We start from the raw sequence: 27500 nt of genomic DNA on the forward strand, positions 1-27500 counted from the left end.
GCAGGCAAGAGAGGGGGAGAGCGGAGTCCGGGCGGCCGGCAGCCGCGTGCGGACCGGGCTCCCGAGGCGTCGGCCTGCGCCGCTGCGCGCCAGCCGGACGCCCGCGCGCCCGCCCAAGGCCGGCGTCGGGCATCGCTTCTCGGCCTTTTGGCTAAGATCAAGTGTAGTATCTGTTCTTATCAGTTTAATATCTGATACGTCCCCCATCGGGGGACCACATATTAAACGGATTTTTGGAACAGGGAGCTGGATCAGGAGCTTGCTCCGTCCTCTCCACGCATCGGCCCGGTATTGCAGCGCCTCCGGGAGCGGTGCACCACCTTCTCTCAGCGGTGAAAAGACAGACGTAGCTAGCAAGCAAGCAAGCAAGCAAGCAAGCGAGGTGGACTGGAGCTCCTTCTTCTCGGGTCTCGTCTCTCGTCCATCTGTGTGTCTCTCTCTCCCCCTCCCCCTCCCCGTCTCCGTTCCCGTGCTCCCTCTGTGCACTTTCCCGCGTCTCGACTCTCTGGGCAAGCAGGCCGGCCCCCTTTTCGGCTCCCGTGCGTTTTCCCTCCAAAAAACTTAGTTTTTTCAGCCTTTTCCCAGGGAGGCAGGCGTGGCTTTTGTGTGTGTGTGTGTGTGTGTGTGTATGTGTGTGTGTGTGTGTGTGTGTCCCCGTCCTCGCAGGCGGGCCCCTTTCGACAGCCGGGCGGTTTCCCTCCAAAAAACTTAGTATATACACCTTTTCTTCCTTTTTTTCCGGCAGGCGGGCAGGCGCGCGCGTCTGTGTGTGTGTGTGTCCCCGTCCCTCCCGAGAGAGCGCTGCCCCTTGCCTCTGCCCGCAGGTGCCGACGGTCCGCTTTCGCTTGCAGCTCGCTCGGCACAGCTGCTGCTGGTGGGAGGGGCCTAAGCTAAGGAGGCCGGCCGGCTGGCGCCCCCCTGCGGCTGCGGTCGTTGTCGGGCCGTTGACAGGAGATCCAAGAGCAGGGCCCCCGCCCGGGACTGGCGGGCAGGCAGGCGAGCAAGCAGGCAGGCAAGAGAGGGGGAGAGCGGAGTCCGGGCGGCCGGCAGCCGCGTGCGGACCGGGCTCCCGAGGCGTCGGCCTGCGCCGCTGCGCGCCAGCCGGACGCCCGCGCGCCCGCCCAAGGCCGGCGTCGGGCATCGCTTCTCGGCCTTTTGGCTAAGATCAAGTGTAGTATCTGTTCTTATCAGTTTAATATCTGATACGTCCCCCATCGGGGGACCACATATTAAACGGATTTTTGGAACAGGGAGCTGGATCAGGAGCTTGCTCCGTCCTCTCCACGCATCGGCCCGGTATTGCAGCGCCTCCGGGAGCGGTGCACCACCTTCTCTCAGCGGTGAAAAGACAGACGTAGCTAGCAAGCAAGCAAGCAAGCAAGCAAGCGAGGTGGACTGGAGCTCCTTCTTCTCGGGTCTCGTCTCTCGTCCATCTGTGTGTCTCTCTCTCCCCCTCCCCCTCCCCGTCTCCGTTCCCGTGCTCCCTCTGTGCACTTTCCCGCGTCTCGACTCTCTGGGCAAGCAGGCCGGCCCCCTTTTCGGCTCCCGTGCGTTTTCCCTCCAAAAAACTTAGTTTTTTCAGCCTTTTCCCAGGGAGGCAGGCGTGGCTTTTGTGTGTGTGTGTGTGTGTGTGTGTATGTGTGTGTGTGTGTGTGTGTGTCCCCGTCCTCGCAGGCGGGCCCCTTTCGACAGCCGGGCGGTTTCCCTCCAAAAAACTTAGTATATACACCTTTTCTTCCTTTTTTTCCGGCAGGCGGGCAGGCGCGCGCGTCTGTGTGTGTGTGTGTCCCCGTCCCTCCCGAGAGAGCGCTGCCCCTTGCCTCTGCCCGCAGGTGCCGACGGTCCGCTTTCGCTTGCAGCTCGCTCGGCACAGCTGCTGCTGGTGGGAGGGGCCTAAGCTAAGGAGGCCGGCCGGCTGGCGCCCCCCTGCGGCTGCGGTCGTTGTCGGGCCGTTGACAGGAGATCCAAGAGCAGGGCCCCCGCCCGGGACTGGCGGGCAGGCAGGCGAGCAAGCAGGCAGGCAAGAGAGGGGGAGAGCGGAGTCCGGGCGGCCGGCAGCCGCGTGCGGACCGGGCTCCCGAGGCGTCGGCCTGCGCCGCTGCGCGCCAGCCGGACGCCCGCGCGCCCGCCCAAGGCCGGCGTCGGGCATCGCTTCTCGGCCTTTTGGCTAAGATCAAGTGTAGTATCTGTTCTTATCAGTTTAATATCTGATACGTCCCCCATCGGGGGACCACATATTAAACGGATTTTTGGAACAGGGAGCTGGATCAGGAGCTTGCTCCGTCCTCTCCACGCATCGGCCCGGTATTGCAGCGCCTCCGGGAGCGGTGCACCACCTTCTCTCAGCGGTGAAAAGACAGACGTAGCTAGCAAGCAAGCAAGCAAGCAAGCAAGCGAGGTGGACTGGAGCTCCTTCTTCTCGGGTCTCGTCTCTCGTCCATCTGTGTGTCTCTCTCTCCCCCTCCCCCTCCCCGTCTCCGTTCCCGTGCTCCCTCTGTGCACTTTCCCGCGTCTCGACTCTCTGGGCAAGCAGGCCGGCCCCCTTTTCGGCTCCCGTGCGTTTTCCCTCCAAAAAACTTAGTTTTTTCAGCCTTTTCCCAGGGAGGCAGGCGTGGCTTTTGTGTGTGTGTGTGTGTGTGTGTATGTGTGTGTGTGTGTGTGTGTGTCCCCGTCCTCGCAGGCGGGCCCCTTTCGACAGCCGGGCGGTTTCCCTCCAAAAAACTTAGTATATACACCTTTTCTTCCTTTTTTTCCGGCAGGCGGGCAGGCGCGCGCGTCTGTGTGTGTGTGTGTCCCCGTCCCTCCCGAGAGAGCGCTGCCCCTTGCCTCTGCCCGCAGGTGCCGACGGTCCGCTTTCGCTTGCAGCTCGCTCGGCACAGCTGCTGCTGGTGGGAGGGGCCTAAGCTAAGGAGGCCGGCCGGCTGGCGCCCCCCTGCGGCTGCGGTCGTTGTCGGGCCGTTGACAGGAGATCCAAGAGCAGGGCCCCCGCCCGGGACTGGCGGGCAGGCAGGCGAGCAAGCAGGCAGGCAAGAGAGGGGGAGAGCGGAGTCCGGGCGGCCGGCAGCCGCGTGCGGACCGGGCTCCCGAGGCGTCGGCCTGCGCCGCTGCGCGCCAGCCGGACGCCCGCGCGCCCGCCCAAGGCCGGCGTCGGGCATCGCTTCTCGGCCTTTTGGCTAAGATCAAGTGTAGTATCTGTTCTTATCAGTTTAATATCTGATACGTCCCCCATCGGGGGACCACATATTAAACGGATTTTTGGAACAGGGAGCTGGATCAGGAGCTTGCTCCGTCCTCTCCACGCATCGGCCCGGTATTGCAGCGCCTCCGGGAGCGGTGCACCACCTTCTCTCAGCGGTGAAAAGACAGACGTAGCTAGCAAGCAAGCAAGCAAGCAAGCAAGCGAGGTGGACTGGAGCTCCTTCTTCTCGGGTCTCGTCTCTCGTCCATCTGTGTGTCTCTCTCTCCCCCTCCCCCTCCCCGTCTCCGTTCCCGTGCTCCCTCTGTGCACTTTCCCGCGTCTCGACTCTCTGGGCAAGCAGGCCGGCCCCCTTTTCGGCTCCCGTGCGTTTTCCCTCCAAAAAACTTAGTTTTTTCAGCCTTTTCCCAGGGAGGCAGGCGTGGCTTTTGTGTGTGTGTGTGTGTGTGTGTGTGTATGTGTGTGTGTGTGTCCCCGTCCTCGCAGGCGGGCCCCTTTCGACAGCCGGGCGGTTTCCCTCCAAAAAACTTAGTATATACACCTTTTCTTCCTTTTTTTCCGGCAGGCGGGCAGGCGCGCGCGTCTGTGTGTGTGTGTGTCCCCGTCCCTCCCGAGAGAGCGCTGCCCCTTGCCTCTGCCCGCAGGTGCCGACGGTCCGCTTTCGCTTGCAGCTCGCTCGGCACAGCTGCTGCTGGTGGGAGGGGCCTAAGCTAAGGAGGCCGGCCGGCTGGCGCCCCCCTGCGGCTGCGGTCGTTGTCGGGCCGTTGACAGGAGATCCAAGAGCAGGGCCCCCGCCCGGGACTGGCGGGCAGGCAGGCGAGCAAGCAGGCAGGCAAGAGAGGGGGAGAGCGGAGTCCGGGCGGCCGGCAGCCGCGTGCGGACCGGGCTCCCGAGGCGTCGGCCTGCGCCGCTGCGCGCCAGCCGGACGCCCGCGCGCCCGCCCAAGGCCGGCGTCGGGCATCGCTTCTCGGCCTTTTGGCTAAGATCAAGTGTAGTATCTGTTCTTATCAGTTTAATATCTGATACGTCCCCCATCGGGGGACCACATATTAAACGGATTTTTGGAACAGGGAGCTGGATCAGGAGCTTGCTCCGTCCTCTCCACGCATCGGCCCGGTATTGCAGCGCCTCCGGGAGCGGTGCACCACCTTCTCTCAGCGGTGAAAAGACAGACGTAGCTAGCAAGCAAGCAAGCAAGCAAGCAAGCGAGGTGGACTGGAGCTCCTTCTTCTCGGGTCTCGTCTCTCGTCCATCTGTGTGTCTCTCTCTCCCCCTCCCCCTCCCCGTCTCCGTTCCCGTGCTCCCTCTGTGCACTTTCCCGCGTCTCGACTCTCTGGGCAAGCAGGCCGGCCCCCTTTTCGGCTCCCGTGCGTTTTCCCTCCAAAAAACTTAGTTTTTTCAGCCTTTTCCCAGGGAGGCAGGCGTGGCTTTTGTGTGTGTGTGTGTGTGTGTATGTGTGTGTGTGTGTGTGTGTGTGTGTCCCCGTCCTCGCAGGCGGGCCCCTTTCGACAGCCGGGCGGTTTCCCTCCAAAAAACTTAGTATATACACCTTTTCTTCCTTTTTTTCCGGCAGGCGGGCAGGCGCGCGCGTCTGTGTGTGTGTGTGTCCCCGTCCCTCCCGAGAGAGCGCTGCCCCTTGCCTCTGCCCGCAGGTGCCGACGGTCCGCTTTCGCTTGCAGCTCGCTCGGCACAGCTGCTGCTGGTGGGAGGGGCCTAAGCTAAGGAGGCCGGCCGGCTGGCGCCCCCCTGCGGCTGCGGTCGTTGTCGGGCCGTTGACAGGAGATCCAAGAGCAGGGCCCCCGCCCGGGACTGGCGGGCAGGCAGGCGAGCAAGCAGGCAGGCAAGAGAGGGGGAGAGCGGAGTCCGGGCGGCCGGCAGCCGCGTGCGGACCGGGCTCCCGAGGCGTCGGCCTGCGCCGCTGCGCGCCAGCCGGACGCCCGCGCGCCCGCCCAAGGCCGGCGTCGGGCATCGCTTCTCGGCCTTTTGGCTAAGATCAAGTGTAGTATCTGTTCTTATCAGTTTAATATCTGATACGTCCCCCATCGGGGGACCACATATTAAACGGATTTTTGGAACAGGGAGCTGGATCAGGAGCTTGCTCCGTCCTCTCCACGCATCGGCCCGGTATTGCAGCGCCTCCGGGAGCGGTGCACCACCTTCTCTCAGCGGTGAAAAGACAGACGTAGCTAGCAAGCAAGCAAGCAAGCAAGCAAGCGAGGTGGACTGGAGCTCCTTCTTCTCGGGTCTCGTCTCTCGTCCATCTGTGTGTCTCTCTCTCCCCCTCCCCCTCCCCGTCTCCGTTCCCGTGCTCCCTCTGTGCACTTTCCCGCGTCTCGACTCTCTGGGCAAGCAGGCCGGCCCCCTTTTCGGCTCCCGTGCGTTTTCCCTCCAAAAAACTTAGTTTTTTCAGCCTTTTCCCAGGGAGGCAGGCGTGGCTTTTGTGTGTGTGTGTGTGTATGTGTGTGTGTGTGTGTGTGTGTGTGTCCCCGTCCTCGCAGGCGGGCCCCTTTCGACAGCCGGGCGGTTTCCCTCCAAAAAACTTAGTATATACACCTTTTCTTCCTTTTTTTCCGGCAGGCGGGCAGGCGCGCGCGTCTGTGTGTGTGTGTGTCCCCGTCCCTCCCGAGAGAGCGCTGCCCCTTGCCTCTGCCCGCAGGTGCCGACGGTCCGCTTTCGCTTGCAGCTCGCTCGGCACAGCTGCTGCTGGTGGGAGGGGCCTAAGCTAAGGAGGCCGGCCGGCTGGCGCCCCCCTGCGGCTGCGGTCGTTGTCGGGCCGTTGACAGGAGATCCAAGAGCAGGGCCCCCGCCCGGGACTGGCGGGCAGGCAGGCGAGCAAGCAGGCAGGCAAGAGAGGGGGAGAGCGGAGTCCGGGCGGCCGGCAGCCGCGTGCGGACCGGGCTCCCGAGGCGTCGGCCTGCGCCGCTGCGCGCCAGCCGGACGCCCGCGCGCCCGCCCAAGGCCGGCGTCGGGCATCGCTTCTCGGCCTTTTGGCTAAGATCAAGTGTAGTATCTGTTCTTATCAGTTTAATATCTGATACGTCCCCCATCGGGGGACCACATATTAAACGGATTTTTGGAACAGGGAGCTGGATCAGGAGCTTGCTCCGTCCTCTCCACGCATCGGCCCGGTATTGCAGCGCCTCCGGGAGCGGTGCACCACCTTCTCTCAGCGGTGAAAAGACAGACGTAGCTAGCAAGCAAGCAAGCAAGCAAGCAAGCGAGGTGGACTGGAGCTCCTTCTTCTCGGGTCTCGTCTCTCGTCCATCTGTGTGTCTCTCTCTCCCCCTCCCCCTCCCCGTCTCCGTTCCCGTGCTCCCTCTGTGCACTTTCCCGCGTCTCGACTCTCTGGGCAAGCAGGCCGGCCCCCTTTTCGGCTCCCGTGCGTTTTCCCTCCAAAAAACTTAGTTTTTTCAGCCTTTTCCCAGGGAGGCAGGCGTGGCTTTTGTGTGTGTGTGTGTGTGTGTGTGTATGTGTGTGTGTGTGTGTGTGTGTCCCCGTCCTCGCAGGCGGGCCCCTTTCGACAGCCGGGCGGTTTCCCTCCAAAAAACTTAGTATATACACCTTTTCTTCCTTTTTTTCCGGCAGGCGGGCAGGCGCGCGCGTCTGTGTGTGTGTGTGTCCCCGTCCCTCCCGAGAGAGCGCTGCCCCTTGCCTCTGCCCGCAGGTGCCGACGGTCCGCTTTCGCTTGCAGCTCGCTCGGCACAGCTGCTGCTGGTGGGAGGGGCCTAAGCTAAGGAGGCCGGCCGGCTGGCGCCCCCCTGCGGCTGCGGTCGTTGTCGGGCCGTTGACAGGAGATCCAAGAGCAGGGCCCCCGCCCGGGACTGGCGGGCAGGCAGGCGAGCAAGCAGGCAGGCAAGAGAGGGGGAGAGCGGAGTCCGGGCGGCCGGCAGCCGCGTGCGGACCGGGCTCCCGAGGCGTCGGCCTGCGCCGCTGCGCGCCAGCCGGACGCCCGCGCGCCCGCCCAAGGCCGGCGTCGGGCATCGCTTCTCGGCCTTTTGGCTAAGATCAAGTGTAGTATCTGTTCTTATCAGTTTAATATCTGATACGTCCCCCATCGGGGGACCACATATTAAACGGATTTTTGGAACAGGGAGCTGGATCAGGAGCTTGCTCCGTCCTCTCCACGCATCGGCCCGGTATTGCAGCGCCTCCGGGAGCGGTGCACCACCTTCTCTCAGCGGTGAAAAGACAGACGTAGCTAGCAAGCAAGCAAGCAAGCAAGCAAGCGAGGTGGACTGGAGCTCCTTCTTCTCGGGTCTCGTCTCTCGTCCATCTGTGTGTCTCTCTCTCCCCCTCCCCCTCCCCGTCTCCGTTCCCGTGCTCCCTCTGTGCACTTTCCCGCGTCTCGACTCTCTGGGCAAGCAGGCCGGCCCCCTTTTCGGCTCCCGTGCGTTTTCCCTCCAAAAAACTTAGTTTTTTCAGCCTTTTCCCAGGGAGGCAGGCGTGGCTTTTGTGTGTGTGTGTGTGTGTGTGTGTATGTGTGTGTGTGTGTGTGTGTGTCCCCGTCCTCGCAGGCGGGCCCCTTTCGACAGCCGGGCGGTTTCCCTCCAAAAAACTTAGTATATACACCTTTTCTTCCTTTTTTTCCGGCAGGCGGGCAGGCGCGCGCGTCTGTGTGTGTGTGTGTCCCCGTCCCTCCCGAGAGAGCGCTGCCCCTTGCCTCTGCCCGCAGGTGCCGACGGTCCGCTTTCGCTTGCAGCTCGCTCGGCACAGCTGCTGCTGGTGGGAGGGGCCTAAGCTAAGGAGGCCGGCCGGCTGGCGCCCCCCTGCGGCTGCGGTCGTTGTCGGGCCGTTGACAGGAGATCCAAGAGCAGGGCCCCCGCCCGGGACTGGCGGGCAGGCAGGCGAGCAAGCAGGCAGGCAAGAGAGGGGGAGAGCGGAGTCCGGGCGGCCGGCAGCCGCGTGCGGACCGGGCTCCCGAGGCGTCGGCCTGCGCCGCTGCGCGCCAGCCGGACGCCCGCGCGCCCGCCCAAGGCCGGCGTCGGGCATCGCTTCTCGGCCTTTTGGCTAAGATCAAGTGTAGTATCTGTTCTTATCAGTTTAATATCTGATACGTCCCCCATCGGGGGACCACATATTAAACGGATTTTTGGAACAGGGAGCTGGATCAGGAGCTTGCTCCGTCCTCTCCACGCATCGGCCCGGTATTGCAGCGCCTCCGGGAGCGGTGCACCACCTTCTCTCAGCGGTGAAAAGACAGACGTAGCTAGCAAGCAAGCAAGCAAGCAAGCAAGCGAGGTGGACTGGAGCTCCTTCTTCTCGGGTCTCGTCTCTCGTCCATCTGTGTGTCTCTCTCTCCCCCTCCCCCTCCCCGTCTCCGTTCCCGTGCTCCCTCTGTGCACTTTCCCGCGTCTCGACTCTCTGGGCAAGCAGGCCGGCCCCCTTTTCGGCTCCCGTGCGTTTTCCCTCCAAAAAACTTAGTTTTTTCAGCCTTTTCCCAGGGAGGCAGGCGTGGCTTTTGTGTGTGTGTGTGTGTGTGTGTATGTGTGTGTGTGTGTGTGTGTGTGTCCCCGTCCTCGCAGGCGGGCCCCTTTCGACAGCCGGGCGGTTTCCCTCCAAAAAACTTAGTATATACACCTTTTCTTCCTTTTTTTCCGGCAGGCGGGCAGGCGCGCGCGTCTGTGTGTGTGTGTGTCCCCGTCCCTCCCGAGAGAGCGCTGCCCCTTGCCTCTGCCCGCAGGTGCCGACGGTCCGCTTTCGCTTGCAGCTCGCTCGGCACAGCTGCTGCTGGTGGGAGGGGCCTAAGCTAAGGAGGCCGGCCGGCTGGCGCCCCCCTGCGGCTGCGGTCGTTGTCGGGCCGTTGACAGGAGATCCAAGAGCAGGGCCCCCGCCCGGGACTGGCGGGCAGGCAGGCGAGCAAGCAGGCAGGCAAGAGAGGGGGAGAGCGGAGTCCGGGCGGCCGGCAGCCGCGTGCGGACCGGGCTCCCGAGGCGTCGGCCTGCGCCGCTGCGCGCCAGCCGGACGCCCGCGCGCCCGCCCAAGGCCGGCGTCGGGCATCGCTTCTCGGCCTTTTGGCTAAGATCAAGTGTAGTATCTGTTCTTATCAGTTTAATATCTGATACGTCCCCCATCGGGGGACCACATATTAAACGGATTTTTGGAACAGGGAGCTGGATCAGGAGCTTGCTCCGTCCTCTCCACGCATCGGCCCGGTATTGCAGCGCCTCCGGGAGCGGTGCACCACCTTCTCTCAGCGGTGAAAAGACAGACGTAGCTAGCAAGCAAGCAAGCAAGCAAGCAAGCGAGGTGGACTGGAGCTCCTTCTTCTCGGGTCTCGTCTCTCGTCCATCTGTGTGTCTCTCTCTCCCCCTCCCCCTCCCCGTCTCCGTTCCCGTGCTCCCTCTGTGCACTTTCCCGCGTCTCGACTCTCTGGGCAAGCAGGCCGGCCCCCTTTTCGGCTCCCGTGCGTTTTCCCTCCAAAAAACTTAGTTTTTTCAGCCTTTTCCCAGGGAGGCAGGCGTGGCTTTTGTGTGTGTGTGTGTGTGTGTGTGTATGTGTGTGTGTGTGTGTGTGTGTCCCCGTCCTCGCAGGCGGGCCCCTTTCGACAGCCGGGCGGTTTCCCTCCAAAAAACTTAGTATATACACCTTTTCTTCCTTTTTTTCCGGCAGGCGGGCAGGCGCGCGCGTCTGTGTGTGTGTGTGTCCCCGTCCCTCCCGAGAGAGCGCTGCCCCTTGCCTCTGCCCGCAGGTGCCGACGGTCCGCTTTCGCTTGCAGCTCGCTCGGCACAGCTGCTGCTGGTGGGAGGGGCCTAAGCTAAGGAGGCCGGCCGGCTGGCGCCCCCCTGCGGCTGCGGTCGTTGTCGGGCCGTTGACAGGAGATCCAAGAGCAGGGCCCCCGCCCGGGACTGGCGGGCAGGCAGGCGAGCAAGCAGGCAGGCAAGAGAGGGGGAGAGCGGAGTCCGGGCGGCCGGCAGCCGCGTGCGGACCGGGCTCCCGAGGCGTCGGCCTGCGCCGCTGCGCGCCAGCCGGACGCCCGCGCGCCCGCCCAAGGCCGGCGTCGGGCATCGCTTCTCGGCCTTTTGGCTAAGATCAAGTGTAGTATCTGTTCTTATCAGTTTAATATCTGATACGTCCCCCATCGGGGGACCACATATTAAACGGATTTTTGGAACAGGGAGCTGGATCAGGAGCTTGCTCCGTCCTCTCCACGCATCGGCCCGGTATTGCAGCGCCTCCGGGAGCGGTGCACCACCTTCTCTCAGCGGTGAAAAGACAGACGTAGCTAGCAAGCAAGCAAGCAAGCAAGCAAGCGAGGTGGACTGGAGCTCCTTCTTCTCGGGTCTCGTCTCTCGTCCATCTGTGTGTCTCTCTCTCCCCCTCCCCCTCCCCGTCTCCGTTCCCGTGCTCCCTCTGTGCACTTTCCCGCGTCTCGACTCTCTGGGCAAGCAGGCCGGCCCCCTTTTCGGCTCCCGTGCGTTTTCCCTCCAAAAAACTTAGTTTTTTCAGCCTTTTCCCAGGGAGGCAGGCGTGGCTTTTGTGTGTGTGTGTGTGTGTGTGTGTATGTGTGTGTGTGTGTGTGTGTGTCCCCGTCCTCGCAGGCGGGCCCCTTTCGACAGCCGGGCGGTTTCCCTCCAAAAAACTTAGTATATACACCTTTTCTTCCTTTTTTTCCGGCAGGCGGGCAGGCGCGCGCGTCTGTGTGTGTGTGTGTCCCCGTCCCTCCCGAGAGAGCGCTGCCCCTTGCCTCTGCCCGCAGGTGCCGACGGTCCGCTTTCGCTTGCAGCTCGCTCGGCACAGCTGCTGCTGGTGGGAGGGGCCTAAGCTAAGGAGGCCGGCCGGCTGGCGCCCCCCTGCGGCTGCGGTCGTTGTCGGGCCGTTGACAGGAGATCCAAGAGCAGGGCCCCCGCCCGGGACTGGCGGGCAGGCAGGCGAGCAAGCAGGCAGGCAAGAGAGGGGGAGAGCGGAGTCCGGGCGGCCGGCAGCCGCGTGCGGACCGGGCTCCCGAGGCGTCGGCCTGCGCCGCTGCGCGCCAGCCGGACGCCCGCGCGCCCGCCCAAGGCCGGCGTCGGGCATCGCTTCTCGGCCTTTTGGCTAAGATCAAGTGTAGTATCTGTTCTTATCAGTTTAATATCTGATACGTCCCCCATCGGGGGACCACATATTAAACGGATTTTTGGAACAGGGAGCTGGATCAGGAGCTTGCTCCGTCCTCTCCACGCATCGGCCCGGTATTGCAGCGCCTCCGGGAGCGGTGCACCACCTTCTCTCAGCGGTGAAAAGACAGACGTAGCTAGCAAGCAAGCAAGCAAGCAAGCAAGCGAGGTGGACTGGAGCTCCTTCTTCTCGGGTCTCGTCTCTCGTCCATCTGTGTGTCTCTCTCTCCCCCTCCCCCTCCCCGTCTCCGTTCCCGTGCTCCCTCTGTGCACTTTCCCGCGTCTCGACTCTCTGGGCAAGCAGGCCGGCCCCCTTTTCGGCTCCCGTGCGTTTTCCCTCCAAAAAACTTAGTTTTTTCAGCCTTTTCCCAGGGAGGCAGGCGTGGCTTTTGTGTGTGTGTGTGTGTGTGTGTGTATGTGTGTGTGTGTGTGTGTGTGTGTCCCCGTCCTCGCAGGCGGGCCCCTTTCGACAGCCGGGCGGTTTCCCTCCAAAAAACTTAGTATATACACCTTTTCTTCCTTTTTTTCCGGCAGGCGGGCAGGCGCGCGCGTCTGTGTGTGTGTGTGTCCCCGTCCCTCCCGAGAGAGCGCTGCCCCTTGCCTCTGCCCGCAGGTGCCGACGGTCCGCTTTCGCTTGCAGCTCGCTCGGCACAGCTGCTGCTGGTGGGAGGGGCCTAAGCTAAGGAGGCCGGCCGGCTGGCGCCCCCCTGCGGCTGCGGTCGTTGTCGGGCCGTTGACAGGAGATCCAAGAGCAGGGCCCCCGCCCGGGACTGGCGGGCAGGCAGGCGAGCAAGCAGGCAGGCAAGAGAGGGGGAGAGCGGAGTCCGGGCGGCCGGCAGCCGCGTGCGGACCGGGCTCCCGAGGCGTCGGCCTGCGCCGCTGCGCGCCAGCCGGACGCCCGCGCGCCCGCCCAAGGCCGGCGTCGGGCATCGCTTCTCGGCCTTTTGGCTAAGATCAAGTGTAGTATCTGTTCTTATCAGTTTAATATCTGATACGTCCCCCATCGGGGGACCACATATTAAACGGATTTTTGGAACAGGGAGCTGGATCAGGAGCTTGCTCCGTCCTCTCCACGCATCGGCCCGGTATTGCAGCGCCTCCGGGAGCGGTGCACCACCTTCTCTCAGCGGTGAAAAGACAGACGTAGCTAGCAAGCAAGCAAGCAAGCAAGCAAGCGAGGTGGACTGGAGCTCCTTCTTCTCGGGTCTCGTCTCTCGTCCATCTGTGTGTCTCTCTCTCCCCCTCCCCCTCCCCGTCTCCGTTCCCGTGCTCCCTCTGTGCACTTTCCCGCGTCTCGACTCTCTGGGCAAGCAGGCCGGCCCCCTTTTCGGCTCCCGTGCGTTTTCCCTCCAAAAAACTTAGTTTTTTCAGCCTTTTCCCAGGGAGGCAGGCGTGGCTTTTGTGTGTGTGTGTGTGTGTGTGTGTATGTGTGTGTGTGTGTGTGTGTGTCCCCGTCCTCGCAGGCGGGCCCCTTTCGACAGCCGGGCGGTTTCCCTCCAAAAAACTTAGTATATACACCTTTTCTTCCTTTTTTTCCGGCAGGCGGGCAGGCGCGCGCGTCTGTGTGTGTGTGTGTCCCCGTCCCTCCCGAGAGAGCGCTGCCCCTTGCCTCTGCCCGCAGGTGCCGACGGTCCGCTTTCGCTTGCAGCTCGCTCGGCACAGCTGCTGCTGGTGGGAGGGGCCTAAGCTAAGGAGGCCGGCCGGCTGGCGCCCCCCTGCGGCTGCGGTCGTTGTCGGGCCGTTGACAGGAGATCCAAGAGCAGGGCCCCCGCCCGGGACTGGCGGGCAGGCAGGCGAGCAAGCAGGCAGGCAAGAGAGGGGGAGAGCGGAGTCCGGGCGGCCGGCAGCCGCGTGCGGACCGGGCTCCCGAGGCGTCGGCCTGCGCCGCTGCGCGCCAGCCGGACGCCCGCGCGCCCGCCCAAGGCCGGCGTCGGGCATCGCTTCTCGGCCTTTTGGCTAAGATCAAGTGTAGTATCTGTTCTTATCAGTTTAATATCTGATACGTCCCCCATCGGGGGACCACATATTAAACGGATTTTTGGAACAGGGAGCTGGATCAGGAGCTTGCTCCGTCCTCTCCACGCATCGGCCCGGTATTGCAGCGCCTCCGGGAGCGGTGCACCACCTTCTCTCAGCGGTGAAAAGACAGACGTAGCTAGCAAGCAAGCAAGCAAGCAAGCAAGCGAGGTGGACTGGAGCTCCTTCTTCTCGGGTCTCGTCTCTCGTCCATCTGTGTGTCTCTCTCTCCCCCTCCCCCTCCCCGTCTCCGTTCCCGTGCTCCCTCTGTGCACTTTCCCGCGTCTCGACTCTCTGGGCAAGCAGGCCGGCCCCCTTTTCGGCTCCCGTGCGTTTTCCCTCCAAAAAACTTAGTTTTTTCAGCCTTTTCCCAGGGAGGCAGGCGTGGCTTTTGTGTGTGTGTGTGTGTGTGTATGTGTGTGTGTGTGTGTGTGTGTGTGTCCCCGTCCTCGCAGGCGGGCCCCTTTCGACAGCCGGGCGGTTTCCCTCCAAAAAACTTAGTATATACACCTTTTCTTCCTTTTTTTCCGGCAGGCGGGCAGGCGCGCGCGTCTGTGTGTGTGTGTGTCCCCGTCCCTCCCGAGAGAGCGCTGCCCCTTGCCTCTGCCCGCAGGTGCCGACGGTCCGCTTTCGCTTGCAGCTCGCTCGGCACAGCTGCTGCTGGTGGGAGGGGCCTAAGCTAAGGAGGCCGGCCGGCTGGCGCCCCCCTGCGGCTGCGGTCGTTGTCGGGCCGTTGACAGGAGATCCAAGAGCAGGGCCCCCGCCCGGGACTGGCGGGCAGGCAGGCGAGCAAGCAGGCAGGCAAGAGAGGGGGAGAGCGGAGTCCGGGCGGCCGGCAGCCGCGTGCGGACCGGGCTCCCGAGGCGTCGGCCTGCGCCGCTGCGCGCCAGCCGGACGCCCGCGCGCCCGCCCAAGGCCGGCGTCGGGCATCGCTTCTCGGCCTTTTGGCTAAGATCAAGTGTAGTATCTGTTCTTATCAGTTTAATATCTGATACGTCCCCCATCGGGGGACCACATATTAAACGGATTTTTGGAACAGGGAGCTGGATCAGGAGCTTGCTCCGTCCTCTCCACGCATCGGCCCGGTATTGCAGCGCCTCCGGGAGCGGTGCACCACCTTCTCTCAGCGGTGAAAAGACAGACGTAGCTAGCAAGCAAGCAAGCAAGCAAGCAAGCGAGGTGGACTGGAGCTCCTTCTTCTCGGGTCTCGTCTCTCGTCCATCTGTGTGTCTCTCTCTCCCCCTCCCCCTCCCCGTCTCCGTTCCCGTGCTCCCTCTGTGCACTTTCCCGCGTCTCGACTCTCTGGGCAAGCAGGCCGGCCCCCTTTTCGGCTCCCGTGCGTTTTCCCTCCAAAAAACTTAGTTTTTTCAGCCTTTTCCCAGGGAGGCAGGCGTGGCTTTTGTGTGTGTGTGTGTGTGTGTGTATGTGTGTGTGTGTGTGTGTGTGTGTCCCCGTCCTCGCAGGCGGGCCCCTTTCGACAGCCGGGCGGTTTCCCTCCAAAAAACTTAGTATATACACCTTTTCTTCCTTTTTTTCCGGCAGGCGGGCAGGCGCGCGCGTCTGTGTGTGTGTGTGTCCCCGTCCCTCCCGAGAGAGCGCTGCCCCTTGCCTCTGCCCGCAGGTGCCGACGGTCCGCTTTCGCTTGCAGCTCGCTCGGCACAGCTGCTGCTGGTGGGAGGGGCCTAAGCTAAGGAGGCCGGCCGGCTGGCGCCCCCCTGCGGCTGCGGTCGTTGTCGGGCCGTTGACAGGAGATCCAAGAGCAGGGCCCCCGCCCGGGACTGGCGGGCAGGCAGGCGAGCAAGCAGGCAGGCAAGAGAGGGGGAGAGCGGAGTCCGGGCGGCCGGCAGCCGCGTGCGGACCGGGCTCCCGAGGCGTCGGCCTGCGCCGCTGCGCGCCAGCCGGACGCCCGCGCGCCCGCCCAAGGCCGGCGTCGGGCATCGCTTCTCGGCCTTTTGGCTAAGATCAAGTGTAGTATCTGTTCTTATCAGTTTAATATCTGATACGTCCCCCATCGGGGGACCACATATTAAACGGATTTTTGGAACAGGGAGCTGGATCAGGAGCTTGCTCCGTCCTCTCCACGCATCGGCCCGGTATTGCAGCGCCTCCGGGAGCGGTGCACCACCTTCTCTCAGCGGTGAAAAGACAGACGTAGCTAGCAAGCAAGCAAGCAAGCAAGCAAGCGAGGTGGACTGGAGCTCCTTCTTCTCGGGTCTCGTCTCTCGTCCATCTGTGTGTCTCTCTCTCCCCCTCCCCCTCCCCGTCTCCGTTCCCGTGCTCCCTCTGTGCACTTTCCCGCGTCTCGACTCTCTGGGCAAGCAGGCCGGCCCCCTTTTCGGCTCCCGTGCGTTTTCCCTCCAAAAAACTTAGTTTTTTCAGCCTTTTCCCAGGGAGGCAGGCGTGGCTTTTGTGTGTGTGTGTGTGTGTGTGTATGTGTGTGTGTGTGTGTGTGTGTGTCCCCGTCCTCGCAGGCGGGCCCCTTTCGACAGCCGGGCGGTTTCCCTCCAAAAAACTTAGTATATACACCTTTTCTTCCTTTTTTTCCGGCAGGCGGGCAGGCGCGCGCGTCTGTGTGTGTGTGTGTCCCCGTCCCTCCCGAGAGAGCGCTGCCCCTTGCCTCTGCCCGCAGGTGCCGACGGTCCGCTTTCGCTTGCAGCTCGCTCGGCACAGCTGCTGCTGGTGGGAGGGGCCTAAGCTAAGGAGGCCGGCCGGCTGGCGCCCCCCTGCGGCTGCGGTCGTTGTCGGGCCGTTGACAGGAGATCCAAGAGCAGGGCCCCCGCCCGGGACTGGCGGGCAGGCAGGCGAGCAAGCAGGCAGGCAAGAGAGGGGGAGAGCGGAGTCCGGGCGGCCGGCAGCCGCGTGCGGACCGGGCTCCCGAGGCGTCGGCCTGCGCCGCTGCGCGCCAGCCGGACGCCCGCGCGCCCGCCCAAGGCCGGCGTCGGGCATCGCTTCTCGGCCTTTTGGCTAAGATCAAGTGTAGTATCTGTTCTTATCAGTTTAATATCTGATACGTCCCCCATCGGGGGACCACATATTAAACGGATTTTTGGAACAGGGAGCTGGATCAGGAGCTTGCTCCGTCCTCTCCACGCATCGGCCCGGTATTGCAGCGCCTCCGGGAGCGGTGCACCACCTTCTCTCAGCGGTGAAAAGACAGACGTAGCTAGCAAGCAAGCAAGCAAGCAAGCAAGCGAGGTGGACTGGAGCTCCTTCTTCTCGGGTCTCGTCTCTCGTCCATCTGTGTGTCTCTCTCTCCCCCTCCCCCTCCCCGTCTCCGTTCCCGTGCTCCCTCTGTGCACTTTCCCGCGTCTCGACTCTCTGGGCAAGCAGGCCGGCCCCCTTTTCGGCTCCCGTGCGTTTTCCCTCCAAAAAACTTAGTTTTTTCAGCCTTTTCCCAGGGAGGCAGGCGTGGCTTTTGTGTGTGTGTGTGTGTGTGTGTGTATGTGTGTGTGTGTGTGTGTGTGTCCCCGTCCTCGCAGGCGGGCCCCTTTCGACAGCCGGGCGGTTTCCCTCCAAAAAACTTAGTATATACACCTTTTCTTCCTTTTTTTCCGGCAGGCGGGCAGGCGCGCGCGTCTGTGTGTGTGTGTGTCCCCGTCCCTCCCGAGAGAGCGCTGCCCCTTGCCTCTGCCCGCAGGTGCCGACGGTCCGCTTTCGCTTGCAGCTCGCTCGGCACAGCTGCTGCTGGTGGGAGGGGCCTAAGCTAAGGAGGCCGGCCGGCTGGCGCCCCCCTGCGGCTGCGGTCGTTGTCGGGCCGTTGACAGGAGATCCAAGAGCAGGGCCCCCGCCCGGGACTGGCGGGCAGGCAGGCGAGCAAGCAGGCAGGCAAGAGAGGGGGAGAGCGGAGTCCGGGCGGCCGGCAGCCGCGTGCGGACCGGGCTCCCGAGGCGTCGGCCTGCGCCGCTGCGCGCCAGCCGGACGCCCGCGCGCCCGCCCAAGGCCGGCGTCGGGCATCGCTTCTCGGCCTTTTGGCTAAGATCAAGTGTAGTATCTGTTCTTATCAGTTTAATATCTGATACGTCCCCCATCGGGGGACCACATATTAAACGGATTTTTGGAACAGGGAGCTGGATCAGGAGCTTGCTCCGTCCTCTCCACGCATCGGCCCGGTATTGCAGCGCCTCCGGGAGCGGTGCACCACCTTCTCTCAGCGGTGAAAAGACAGACGTAGCTAGCAAGCAAGCAAGCAAGCAAGCAAGCGAGGTGGACTGGAGCTCCTTCTTCTCGGGTCTCGTCTCTCGTCCATCTGTGTGTCTCTCTCTCCCCCTCCCCCTCCCCGTCTCCGTTCCCGTGCTCCCTCTGTGCACTTTCCCGTCTCGACTCTCTGGGCAAGCAGGCCGGCCCCCTTTTCGGCTCCCGTGCGTTTTCCCTCCAAAAAACTTAGTTTTTTCAGCCTTTTCCCAGGGAGGCAGGCGTGGCTTTTGTGTGTGTGTGTGTGTGTGTGTGTATGTGTGTGTGTGTGTGTGTGTGTTCCCCGTCCTCGCAGGCGGGCCCCTTTCGACAGCCGGGCGGTTTCCCTCCAAAAAACTTAGTATATACACCTTTTCTTCCTTTTTTTCCGGCAGGCGGGCAGGCGCGCGCGTCTGTGTGTGTGTGTGTCCCCGTCCCTCCCGAGAGAGCGCTGCCCCTTGCCTCTGCCCGCAGGTGCCGACGGTCCGCTTTCGCTTGCAGCTCGCTCGGCACAGCTGCTGCTGGTGGGAGGGGCCTAAGCTAAGGAGGCCGGCCGGCTGGCGCCCCCCTGCGGCTGCGGTCGTTGTCGGGCCGTTGACAGGAGATCCAAGAGCAGGGCCCCCGCCCGGGACTGGCGGGCAGGCAGGCGAGCAAGCAGGCAGGCAAGAGAGGGGGAGAGCGGAGTCCGGGCGGCCGGCAGCCGCGTGCGGACCGGGCTCCCGAGGCGTCGGCCTGCGCCGCTGCGCGCCAGCCGGACGCCCGCGCGCCCGCCCAAGGCCGGCGTCGGGCATCGCTTCTCGGCCTTTTGGCTAAGATCAAGTGTAGTATCTGTTCTTATCAGTTTAATATCTGATACGTCCCCCATCGGGGGACCACATATTAAACGGATTTTTGGAACAGGGAGCTGGATCAGGAGCTTGCTCCGTCCTCTCCACGCATCGGCCCGGTATTGCAGCGCCTCCGGGAGCGGTGCACCACCTTCTCTCAGCGGTGAAAAGACAGACGTAGCTAGCAAGCAAGCAAGCAAGCAAGCAAGCGAGGTGGACTGGAGCTCCTTCTTCTCGGGTCTCGTCTCTCGTCCATCTGTGTGTCTCTCTCTCCCCCTCCCCCTCCCCGTCTCCGTTCCCGTGCTCCCTCTGTGCACTTTCCCGCGTCTCGACTCTCTGGGCAAGCAGGCCGGCCCCCTTTTCGGCTCCCGTGCGTTTTCCCTCCAAAAAACTTAGTTTTTTCAGCCTTTTCCCAGGGAGGCAGGCGTGGCTTTTGTGTGTGTGTGTGTGTGTATGTGTGTGTGTGTGTGTGTGTGTGTGTCCCCGTCCTCGCAGGCGGGCCCCTTTCGACAGCCGGGCGGTTTCCCTCCAAAAAACTTAGTATATACACCTTTTCTTCCTTTTTTTCCGGCAGGCGGGCAGGCGCGCGCGTCTGTGTGTGTGTGTGTCCCCGTCCCTCCCGAGAGAGCGCTGCCCCTTGCCTCTGCCCGCAGGTGCCGACGGTCCGCTTTCGCTTGCAGCTCGCTCGGCACAGCTGCTGCTGGTGGGAGGGGCCTAAGCTAAGGAGGCCGGCCGGCTGGCGCCCCCCTGCGGCTGCGGTCGTTGTCGGGCCGTTGACAGGAGATCCAAGAGCAGGGCCCCCGCCCGGGACTGGCGGGCAGGCAGGCGAGCAAGCAGGCAGGCAAGAGAGGGGGAGAGCGGAGTCCGGGCGGCCGGCAGCCGCGTGCGGACCGGGCTCCCGAGGCGTCGGCCTGCGCCGCTGCGCGCCAGCCGGACGCCCGCGCGCCCGCCCAAGGCCGGCGTCGGGCATCGCTTCTCGGCCTTTTGGCTAAGATCAAGTGTAGTATCTGTTCTTATCAGTTTAATATCTGATACGTCCCCCATCGGGGGACCACATATTAAACGGATTTTTGGAACAGGGAGCTGGATCAGGAGCTTGCTCCGTCCTCTCCACGCATCGGCCCGGTATTGCAGCGCCTCCGGGAGCGGTGCACCACCTTCTCTCAGCGGTGAAAAGACAGACGTAGCTAGCAAGCAAGCAAGCAAGCAAGCAAGCGAGGTGGACTGGAGCTCCTTCTTCTCGGGTCTCGTCTCTCGTCCATCTGTGTGTCTCTCTCTCCCCCTCCCCCTCCCCGTCTCCGTTCCCGTGCTCCCTCTGTGCACTTTCCCGCGTCTCGACTCTCTGGGCAAGCAGGCCGGCCCCCTTTTCGGCTCCCGTGCGTTTTCCCTCCAAAAAACTTAGTTTTTTCAGCCTTTTCCCAGGGAGGCAGGCGTGGCTTTGTGTGTGTGTGTGTGTGTGTGTGTATGTGTGTGTGTGTGTGTGTGTGTGTCCCCGTCCTCGCAGGCGGGCCCCTTTCGACAGCCGGGCGGTTTCCCTCCAAAAAACTTAGTATATACACCTTTTCTTCCTTTTTTTCCGGCAGGCGGGCAGGCGCGCGCGTCTGTGTGTGTGTGTGTCCCCGTCCCTCCCGAGAGAGCGCTGCCCCTTGCCTCTGCCCGCAGGTGCCGACGGTCCGCTTTCGCTTGCAGCTCGCTCGGCACAGCTGCTGCTGGTGGGAGGGGCCTAAGCTAAGGAGGCCGGCCGGCTGGCGCCCCCCTGCGGCTGCGGTCGTTGTCGGGCCGTTGACAGGAGATCCAAGAGCAGGGCCCCCGCCCGGGACTGGCGGGCAGGCAGGCGAGCAAGCAGGCAGGCAAGAGAGGGGGAGAGCGGAGTCCGGGCGGCCGGCAGCCGCGTGCGGACCGGGCTCCCGAGGCGTCGGCCTGCGCCGCTGCGCGCCAGCCGGACGCCCGCGCGCCCGCCCAAGGCCGGCGTCGGGCATCGCTTCTCGGCCTTTTGGCTAAGATCAAGTGTAGTATCTGTTCTTATCAGTTTAATATCTGATACGTCCCCCATCGGGGGACCACATATTAAACGGATTTTTGGAACAGGGAGCTGGATCAGGAGCTTGCTCCGTCCTCTCCACGCATCGGCCCGGTATTGCAGCGCCTCCGGGAGCGGTGCACCACCTTCTCTCAGCGGTGAAAAGACAGACGTAGCTAGCAAGCAAGCAAGCAAGCAAGCAAGCGAGGGTGGACTGGAGCTCCTTCTTCTCGGGTCTCGTCTCTCGTCCATCTGTGTGTCTCTCTCTCCCCCTCCCCCTCCCCGTCTCCGTTCCCGTGCTCCCTCTGTGCACTTTCCCGCGTCTCGACTCTCTGGGCAAGCAGGCCGGCCCCCTTTTCGGCTCCCGTGCGTTTTCCCTCCAAAAAACTTAGTTTTTTCAGCCTTTTCCCAGGGAGGCAGGCGTGGCTTTTGTGTGTGTGTGTGTGTGTATGTGTGTGTGTGTGTGTGTGTGTGTGTCCCCGTCCTCGCAGGCGGGCCCCTTTCGACAGCCGGGCGGTTTCCCTCCAAAAAACTTAGTATATACACCTTTTCTTCCTTTTTTTCCGGCAGGCGGGCAGGCGCGCGCGTCTGTGTGTGTGTGTGTCCCCGTCCCTCCCGAGAGAGCGCTGCCCCTTGCCTCTGCCCGCAGGTGCCGACGGTCCGCTTTCGCTTGCAGCTCGCTCGGCACAGCTGCTGCTGGTGGGAGGGGCCTAAGCTAAGGAGGCCGGCCGGCTGGCGCCCCCCTGCGGCTGCGGTCGTTGTCGGGCCGTTGACAGGAGATCCAAGAGCAGGGCCCCCGCCCGGGACTGGCGGGCAGGCAGGCGAGCAAGCAGGCAGGCAAGAGAGGGGGAGAGCGGAGTCCGGGCGGCCGGCAGCCGCGTGCGGACCGGGCTCCCGAGGCGTCGGCCTGCGCCGCTGCGCGCCAGCCGGACGCCCGCGCGCCCGCCCAAGGCCGGCGTCGGGCATCGCTTCTCGGCCTTTTGGCTAAGATCAAGTGTAGTATCTGTTCTTATCAGTTTAATATCTGATACGTCCCCCATCGGGGGACCACATATTAAACGGATTTTTGGAACAGGGAGCTGGATCAGGAGCTTGCTCCGTCCTCTCCACGCATCGGCCCGGTATTGCAGCGCCTCCGGGAGCGGTGCACCACCTTCTCTCAGCGGTGAAAAGACAGACGTAGCTAGCAAGCAAGCAAGCAAGCAAGCAAGCGAGGTGGACTGGAGCTCCTTCTTCTCGGGTCTCGTCTCTCGTCCATCTGTGTGTCTCTCTCTCCCCCTCCCCCTCCCCGTCTCCGTTCCCGTGCTCCCTCTGTGCACTTTCCCGCGTCTCGACTCTCTGGGCAAGCAGGCCGGCCCCCTTTTCGGCTCCCGTGCGTTTTCCCTCCAAAAAACTTAGTTTTTTCAGCCTTTTCCCAGGGAGGCAGGCGTGGCTTTTGTGTGTGTGTGTGTGTGTGTGTATGTGTGTGTGTGTGTGTGTGTGTGTCCCCGTCCTCGCAGGCGGGCCCCTTTCGACAGCCGGGCGGTTTCCCTCCAAAAAACTTAGTATATACACCTTTTCTTCCTTTTTTTCCGGCAGGCGGGCAGGCGCGCGCGTCTGTGTGTGTGTGTGTCCCCGTCCCTCCCGAGAGAGCGCTGCCCCTTGCCTCTGCCCGCAGGTGCCGACGGTCCGCTTTCGCTTGCAGCTCGCTCGGCACAGCTGCTGCTGGTGGGAGGGGCCTAAGCTAAGGAGGCCGGCCGGCTGGCGCCCCCCTGCGGCTGCGGTCGTTGTCGGGCCGTTGACAGGAGATCCAAGAGCAGGGCCCCCGCCCGGGACTGGCGGGCAGGCAGGCGAGCAAGCAGGCAGGCAAGAGAGGGGGAGAGCGGAGTCCGGGCGGCCGGCAGCCGCGTGCGGACCGGGCTCCCGAGGCGTCGGCCTGCGCCGCTGCGCGCCAGCCGGACGCCCGCGCGCCCGCCCAAGGCCGGCGTCGGGCATCGCTTCTCGGCCTTTTGGCTAAGATCAAGTGTAGTATCTGTTCTTATCAGTTTAATATCTGATACGTCCCCCATCGGGGGACCACATATTAAACGGATTTTTGGAACAGGGAGCTGGATCAGGAGCTTGCTCCGTCCTCTCCACGCATCGGCCCGGTATTGCAGCGCCTCCGGGAGCGGTGCACCACCTTCTCTCAGCGGTGAAAAGACAGACGTAGCTAGCAAGCAAGCAAGCAAGCAAGCAAGCGAGGTGGACTGGAGCTCCTTCTTCTCGGGTCTCGTCTCTCGTCCATCTGTGTGTCTCTCTCTCCCCCTCCCCCTCCCCGTCTCCGTTCCCGTGCTCCCTCTGTGCACTTTCCCGCGTCTCGACTCTCTGGGCAAGCAGGCCGGCCCCCTTTTCGGCTCCCGTGCGTTTTCCCTCCAAAAAACTTAGTTTTTTCAGCCTTTTCCCAGGGAGGCAGGCGTGGCTTTTGTGTGTGTGTGTGTGTGTGTGTGTATGTGTGTGTGTGTGTGTGTGTCCCCGTCCTCGCAGGCGGGCCCCTTTCGACAGCCGGGCGGTTTCCCTCCAAAAAACTTAGTATATACACCTTTTCTTCCTTTTTTTCCGGCAGGCGGGCAGGCGCGCGCGTCTGTGTGTGTGTGTGTCCCCGTCCCTCCCGAGAGAGCGCTGCCCCTTGCCTCTGCCCGCAGGTGCCGACGGTCCGCTTTCGCTTGCAGCTCGCTCGGCACAGCTGCTGCTGGTGGGAGGGGCCTAAGCTAAGGAGGCCGGCCGGCTGGCGCCCCCCTGCGGCTGCGGTCGTTGTCGGGCCGTTGACAGGAGATCCAAGAGCAGGGCCCCCGCCCGGGACTGGCGGGCAGGCAGGCGAGCAAGCAGGCAGGCAAGAGAGGGGGAGAGCGGAGTCCGGGCGGCCGGCAGCCGCGTGCGGACCGGGCTCCCGAGGCGTCGGCCTGCGCCGCTGCGCGCCAGCCGGACGCCCGCGCGCCCGCCCAAGGCCGGCGTCGGGCATCGCTTCTCGGCCTTTTGGCTAAGATCAAGTGTAGTATCTGTTCTTATCAGTTTAATATCTGATACGTCCCCCATCGGGGGACCACATATTAAACGGATTTTTGGAACAGGGAGCTGGATCAGGAGCTTGCTCCGTCCTCTCCACGCATCGGCCCGGTATTGCAGCGCCTCCGGGAGCGGTGCACCACCTTCTCTCAGCGGTGAAAAGACAGACGTAGCTAGCAAGCAAGCAAGCAAGCAAGCAAGCGAGGTGGACTGGAGCTCCTTCTTCTCGGGTCTCGTCTCTCGTCCATCTGTGTGTCTCTCTCTCCCCCTCCCCCTCCCCGTCTCCGTTCCCGTGCTCCCTCTGTGCACTTTCCCGCGTCTCGACTCTCTGGGCAAGCAGGCCGGCCCCCTTTTCGGCTCCCGTGCGTTTTCCCTCCAAAAAACTTAGTTTTTTCAGCCTTTTCCCAGGGAGGCAGGCGTGGCTTTGTGTGTGTGTGTGTGTGTGTGTGTGTATGTGTGTGTGTGTGTGTGTGTGTCCCCGTCCTCGCAGGCGGGCCCCTTTCGACAGCCGGGCGGTTTCCCTCCAAAAAACTTAGTATATACACCTTTTCTTCCTTTTTTTCCGGCAGGCGGGCAGGCGCGCGCGTCTGTGTGTGTGTGTGTCCCCGTCCCTCCCGAGAGAGCGCTGCCCCTTGCCTCTGCCCGCAGGTGCCGACGGTCCGCTTTCGCTTGCAGCTCGCTCGGCACAGCTGCTGCTGGTGGGAGGGGCCTAAGCTAAGGAGGCCGGCCGGCTGGCGCCCCCCTGCGGCTGCGGTCGTTGTCGGGCCGTTGACAGGAGATCCAAGAGCAGGGCCCCCGCCCGGGACTGGCGGGCAGGCAGGCGAGCAAGCAGGCAGGCAAGAGAGGGGGAGAGCGGAGTCCGGGCGGCCGGCAGCCGCGTGCGGACCGGGCTCCCGAGGCGTCGGCCTGCGCCGCTGCGCGCCAGCCGGACGCCCGCGCGCCCGCCCAAGGCCGGCGTCGGGCATCGCTTCTCGGCCTTTTGGCTAAGATCAAGTGTAGTATCTGTTCTTATCAGTTTAATATCTGATACGTCCCCCATCGGGGGACCACATATTAAACGGATTTTTGGAACAGGGAGCTGGATCAGGAGCTTGCTCCGTCCTCTCCACGCATCGGCCCGGTATTGCAGCGCCTCCGGGAGCGGTGCACCACCTTCTCTCAGCGGTGAAAAGACAGACGTAGCTAGCAAGCAAGCAAGCAAGCAAGCAAGCGAGGTGGACTGGAGCTCCTTCTTCTCGGGTCTCGTCTCTCGTCCATCTGTGTGTCTCTCTCTCCCCCTCCCCCTCCCCGTCTCCGTTCCCGTGCTCCCTCTGTGCACTTTCCCGCGTCTCGACTCTCTGGGCAAGCAGGCCGGCCCCCTTTTCGGCTCCCGTGCGTTTTCCCTCCAAAAAACTTAGTTTTTTCAGCCTTTTCCCAGGGAGGCAGGCGTGGCTTTTGTGTGTGTGTGTGTGTGTGTGTGTATGTGTGTGTGTGTGTGTGTGTGTCCCCGTCCTCGCAGGCGGGCCCCTTTCGACAGCCGGGCGGTTTCCCTCCAAAAAACTTAGTATATACACCTTTTCTTCCTTTTTTTCCGGCAGGCGGGCAGGCGCGCGCGTCTGTGTGTGTGTGTGTCCCCGTCCCTCCCGAGAGAGCGCTGCCCCTTGCCTCTGCCCGCAGGTGCCGACGGTCCGCTTTCGCTTGCAGCTCGCTCGGCACAGCTGCTGCTGGTGGGAGGGGCCTAAGCTAAGGAGGCCGGCCGGCTGGCGCCCCCCTGCGGCTGCGGTCGTTGTCGGGCCGTTGACAGGAGATCCAAGAGCAGGGCCCCCGCCCGGGACTGGCGGGCAGGCAGGCGAGCAAGCAGGCAGGCAAGAGAGGGGGAGAGCGGAGTCCGGGCGGCCGGCAGCCGCGTGCGGACCGGGCTCCCGAGGCGTCGGCCTGCGCCGCTGCGCGCCAGCCGGACGCCCGCGCGCCCGCCCAAGGCCGGCGTCGGGCATCGCTTCTCGGCCTTTTGGCTAAGATCAAGTGTAGTATCTGTTCTTATCAGTTTAATATCTGATACGTCCCCCATCGGGGGACCACATATTAAACGGATTTTTGGAACAGGGAGCTGGATCAGGAGCTTGCTCCGTCCTCTCCACGCATCGGCCCGGTATTGCAGCGCCTCCGGGAGCGGTGCACCACCTTCTCTCAGCGGTGAAAAGACAGACGTAGCTAGCAAGCAAGCAAGCAAGCAAGCAAGCGAGGTGGACTGGAGCTCCTTCTTCTCGGGTCTCGTCTCTCGTCCATCTGTGTGTCTCTCTCTCCCCCTCCCCCTCCCCGTCTCCGTTCCCGTGCTCCCTCTGTGCACTTTCCCGCGTCTCGACTCTCTGGGCAAGCAGGCCGGCCCCCTTTTCGGCTCCCGTGCGTTTTCCCTCCAAAAAACTTAGTTTTTTCAGCCTTTTCCCAGGGAGGCAGGCGTGGCTTTTGTGTGTGTGTGTGTGTGTGTGTGTGTATGTGTGTGTGTGTGTGTGTGTGTCCCCGTCCTCGCAGGCGGGCCCCTTTCGACAGCCGGGCGGTTTCCCTCCAAAAAACTTAGTATATACACCTTTTCTTCCTTTTTTTCCGGCAGGCGGGCAGGCGCGCGCGTCTGTGTGTGTGTGTGTCCCCGTCCCTCCCGAGAGAGCGCTGCCCCTTGCCTCTGCCCGCAGGTGCCGACGGTCCGCTTTCGCTTGCAGCTCGCTCGGCACAGCTGCTGCTGGTGGGAGGGGCCTAAGCTAAGGAGGCCGGCCGGCTGGCGCCCCCCTGCGGCTGCGGTCGTTGTCGGGCCGTTGACAGGAGATCCAAGAGCAGGGCCCCCGCCCGGGACTGGCGGGCAGGCAGGCGAGCAAGCAGGCAGGCAAGAGAGGGGGAGAGCGGAGTCCGGGCGGCCGGCAGCCGCGTGCGGACCGGGCTCCCGAGGCGTCGGCCTGCGCCGCTGCGCGCCAGCCGGACGCCCGCGCGCCCGCCCAAGGCCGGCGTCGGGCATCGCTTCTCGGCCTTTTGGCTAAGATCAAGTGTAGTATCTGTTCTTATCAGTTTAATATCTGATACGTCCCCCATCGGGGGACCACATATTAAACGGATTTTTGGAACAGGGAGCTGGATCAGGAGCTTGCTCCGTCCTCTCCACGCATCGGCCCGGTATTGCAGCGCCTCCGGGAGCGGTGCACCACCTTCTCTCAGCGGTGAAAAGACAGACGTAGCTAGCAAGCAAGCAAGCAAGCAAGCAAGCGAGGTGGACTGGAGCTCCTTCTTCTCGGGTCTCGTCTCTCGTCCATCTGTGTGTCTCTCTCTCCCCCTCCCCCTCCCCGTCTCCGTTCCCGTGCTCCCTCTGTGCACTTTCCCGCGTCTCGACTCTCTGGGCAAGCAGGCCGGCCCCCTTTTCGGCTCCCGTGCGTTTTCCCTCCAAAAAACTTAGTTTTTTCAGCCTTTTCCCAGGGAGGCAGGCGTGGCTTTTGTGTGTGTGTGTGTGTGTGTGTGTATGTGTGTGTGTGTGTGTGTGTGTCCCCGTCCTCGCAGGCGGGCCCCTTTCGACAGCCGGGCGGTTTCCCTCCAAAAAACTTAGTATATACACCTTTTCTTCCTTTTTTTCCGGCAGGCGGGCAGGCGCGCGCGTCTGTGTGTGTGTGTGTCCCCGTCCCTCCCGAGAGAGCGCTGCCCCTTGCCTCTGCCCGCAGGTGCCGACGGTCCGCTTTCGCTTGCAGCTCGCTCGGCACAGCTGCTGCTGGTGGGAGGGGCCTAAGCTAAGGAGGCCGGCCGGCTGGCGCCCCCCTGCGGCTGCGGTCGTTGTCGGGCCGTTGACAGGAGATCCAAGAGCAGGGCCCCCGCCCGGGACTGGCGGGCAGGCAGGCGAGCAAGCAGGCAGGCAAGAGAGGGGGAGAGCGGAGTCCGGGCGGCCGGCAGCCGCGTGCGGACCGGGCTCCCGAGGCGTCGGCCTGCGCCGCTGCGCGCCAGCCGGACGCCCGCGCGCCCGCCCAAGGCCGGCGTCGGGCATCGCTTCTCGGCCTTTTGGCTAAGATCAAGTGTAGTATCTGTTCTTATCAGTTTAATATCTGATACGTCCCCCATCGGGGGACCACATATTAAACGGATTTTTGGAACAGGGAGCTGGATCAGGAGCTTGCTCCGTCCTCTCCACGCATCGGCCCGGTATTGCA

At 63.4% G+C, this 27500-nt stretch overlaps 28 non-coding genes across 28 annotated transcripts in view; all 28 read left to right on the plus strand.

The window, feature by feature from the left end:
• Positions 1-131: 131 nt before the first annotated feature.
• On the plus strand, positions 132-322 carry LOC138223813 (U2 spliceosomal RNA). The gene has a single exon (XR_011182206.1). It is a non-coding gene; the product is annotated as a U2 spliceosomal RNA (small nuclear RNA).
• Positions 323-1139: 817 nt separating this feature from the next.
• LOC138223814 (U2 spliceosomal RNA) lies at positions 1140-1330 on the plus strand. Its single transcript, XR_011182207.1, has one exon. It is a non-coding gene; the product is annotated as a U2 spliceosomal RNA (small nuclear RNA).
• An 817-nt stretch (positions 1331-2147) lies between these two features.
• Positions 2148-2338, plus strand: LOC138223815 (U2 spliceosomal RNA). Its single transcript, XR_011182208.1, has one exon. It is a non-coding gene; the product is annotated as a U2 spliceosomal RNA (small nuclear RNA).
• An 815-nt stretch (positions 2339-3153) lies between these two features.
• LOC138223816 (U2 spliceosomal RNA) lies at positions 3154-3344 on the plus strand. Its single transcript, XR_011182209.1, has one exon. It is a non-coding gene; the product is annotated as a U2 spliceosomal RNA (small nuclear RNA).
• An 811-nt stretch (positions 3345-4155) lies between these two features.
• Positions 4156-4346, plus strand: LOC138223817 (U2 spliceosomal RNA). The gene has a single exon (XR_011182210.1). It is a non-coding gene; the product is annotated as a U2 spliceosomal RNA (small nuclear RNA).
• An 817-nt stretch (positions 4347-5163) lies between these two features.
• On the plus strand, positions 5164-5354 carry LOC138223818 (U2 spliceosomal RNA). The gene has a single exon (XR_011182211.1). It is a non-coding gene; the product is annotated as a U2 spliceosomal RNA (small nuclear RNA).
• Positions 5355-6167: 813 nt separating this feature from the next.
• LOC138223819 (U2 spliceosomal RNA) lies at positions 6168-6358 on the plus strand. The gene has a single exon (XR_011182212.1). It is a non-coding gene; the product is annotated as a U2 spliceosomal RNA (small nuclear RNA).
• An 817-nt stretch (positions 6359-7175) lies between these two features.
• LOC138223820 (U2 spliceosomal RNA) lies at positions 7176-7366 on the plus strand. Its single transcript, XR_011182213.1, has one exon. It is a non-coding gene; the product is annotated as a U2 spliceosomal RNA (small nuclear RNA).
• Positions 7367-8183: 817 nt separating this feature from the next.
• On the plus strand, positions 8184-8374 carry LOC138223821 (U2 spliceosomal RNA). The gene has a single exon (XR_011182214.1). It is a non-coding gene; the product is annotated as a U2 spliceosomal RNA (small nuclear RNA).
• An 817-nt stretch (positions 8375-9191) lies between these two features.
• Positions 9192-9382, plus strand: LOC138223822 (U2 spliceosomal RNA). Its single transcript, XR_011182215.1, has one exon. It is a non-coding gene; the product is annotated as a U2 spliceosomal RNA (small nuclear RNA).
• An 817-nt stretch (positions 9383-10199) lies between these two features.
• Positions 10200-10390, plus strand: LOC138223823 (U2 spliceosomal RNA). The gene has a single exon (XR_011182216.1). It is a non-coding gene; the product is annotated as a U2 spliceosomal RNA (small nuclear RNA).
• Positions 10391-11207: 817 nt separating this feature from the next.
• Positions 11208-11398, plus strand: LOC138223824 (U2 spliceosomal RNA). The gene has a single exon (XR_011182217.1). It is a non-coding gene; the product is annotated as a U2 spliceosomal RNA (small nuclear RNA).
• Positions 11399-12217: 819 nt separating this feature from the next.
• Positions 12218-12408, plus strand: LOC138223825 (U2 spliceosomal RNA). The gene has a single exon (XR_011182218.1). It is a non-coding gene; the product is annotated as a U2 spliceosomal RNA (small nuclear RNA).
• Positions 12409-13225: 817 nt separating this feature from the next.
• Positions 13226-13416, plus strand: LOC138223826 (U2 spliceosomal RNA). Its single transcript, XR_011182219.1, has one exon. It is a non-coding gene; the product is annotated as a U2 spliceosomal RNA (small nuclear RNA).
• An 817-nt stretch (positions 13417-14233) lies between these two features.
• LOC138223827 (U2 spliceosomal RNA) lies at positions 14234-14424 on the plus strand. The gene has a single exon (XR_011182220.1). It is a non-coding gene; the product is annotated as a U2 spliceosomal RNA (small nuclear RNA).
• Positions 14425-15241: 817 nt separating this feature from the next.
• Positions 15242-15432, plus strand: LOC138223828 (U2 spliceosomal RNA). The gene has a single exon (XR_011182221.1). It is a non-coding gene; the product is annotated as a U2 spliceosomal RNA (small nuclear RNA).
• Positions 15433-16249: 817 nt separating this feature from the next.
• Positions 16250-16440, plus strand: LOC138223829 (U2 spliceosomal RNA). The gene has a single exon (XR_011182222.1). It is a non-coding gene; the product is annotated as a U2 spliceosomal RNA (small nuclear RNA).
• An 817-nt stretch (positions 16441-17257) lies between these two features.
• LOC138223830 (U2 spliceosomal RNA) lies at positions 17258-17448 on the plus strand. Its single transcript, XR_011182223.1, has one exon. It is a non-coding gene; the product is annotated as a U2 spliceosomal RNA (small nuclear RNA).
• An 816-nt stretch (positions 17449-18264) lies between these two features.
• On the plus strand, positions 18265-18455 carry LOC138223831 (U2 spliceosomal RNA). Its single transcript, XR_011182224.1, has one exon. It is a non-coding gene; the product is annotated as a U2 spliceosomal RNA (small nuclear RNA).
• Positions 18456-19270: 815 nt separating this feature from the next.
• Positions 19271-19461, plus strand: LOC138223832 (U2 spliceosomal RNA). The gene has a single exon (XR_011182225.1). It is a non-coding gene; the product is annotated as a U2 spliceosomal RNA (small nuclear RNA).
• Positions 19462-20279: 818 nt separating this feature from the next.
• LOC138223833 (U2 spliceosomal RNA) lies at positions 20280-20470 on the plus strand. The gene has a single exon (XR_011182226.1). It is a non-coding gene; the product is annotated as a U2 spliceosomal RNA (small nuclear RNA).
• An 816-nt stretch (positions 20471-21286) lies between these two features.
• Positions 21287-21477, plus strand: LOC138223834 (U2 spliceosomal RNA). The gene has a single exon (XR_011182227.1). It is a non-coding gene; the product is annotated as a U2 spliceosomal RNA (small nuclear RNA).
• An 817-nt stretch (positions 21478-22294) lies between these two features.
• On the plus strand, positions 22295-22485 carry LOC138223835 (U2 spliceosomal RNA). Its single transcript, XR_011182228.1, has one exon. It is a non-coding gene; the product is annotated as a U2 spliceosomal RNA (small nuclear RNA).
• Positions 22486-23300: 815 nt separating this feature from the next.
• LOC138223836 (U2 spliceosomal RNA) lies at positions 23301-23491 on the plus strand. The gene has a single exon (XR_011182229.1). It is a non-coding gene; the product is annotated as a U2 spliceosomal RNA (small nuclear RNA).
• An 818-nt stretch (positions 23492-24309) lies between these two features.
• Positions 24310-24500, plus strand: LOC138223837 (U2 spliceosomal RNA). Its single transcript, XR_011182230.1, has one exon. It is a non-coding gene; the product is annotated as a U2 spliceosomal RNA (small nuclear RNA).
• An 817-nt stretch (positions 24501-25317) lies between these two features.
• LOC138223838 (U2 spliceosomal RNA) lies at positions 25318-25508 on the plus strand. The gene has a single exon (XR_011182231.1). It is a non-coding gene; the product is annotated as a U2 spliceosomal RNA (small nuclear RNA).
• Positions 25509-26327: 819 nt separating this feature from the next.
• LOC138223839 (U2 spliceosomal RNA) lies at positions 26328-26518 on the plus strand. The gene has a single exon (XR_011182232.1). It is a non-coding gene; the product is annotated as a U2 spliceosomal RNA (small nuclear RNA).
• Positions 26519-27335: 817 nt separating this feature from the next.
• LOC138223840 (U2 spliceosomal RNA) overlaps positions 27336-27500 on the plus strand; it is a 191-nt gene continuing 26 nt past the window's right edge. Inside the window, exon 1 of the small nuclear RNA XR_011182233.1 lies at positions 27336-27500. This exon is cut by the window's right edge and continues 26 nt beyond it. This is a non-coding gene — a small nuclear RNA (U2 spliceosomal RNA).

This window comes from Lepisosteus oculatus, chromosome 16 (assembly GCF_040954835.1).
Source record: "Lepisosteus oculatus isolate fLepOcu1 chromosome 16, fLepOcu1.hap2, whole genome shotgun sequence".
Taxonomy (NCBI): Eukaryota; Metazoa; Chordata; class Actinopteri; order Semionotiformes; family Lepisosteidae; genus Lepisosteus; species Lepisosteus oculatus.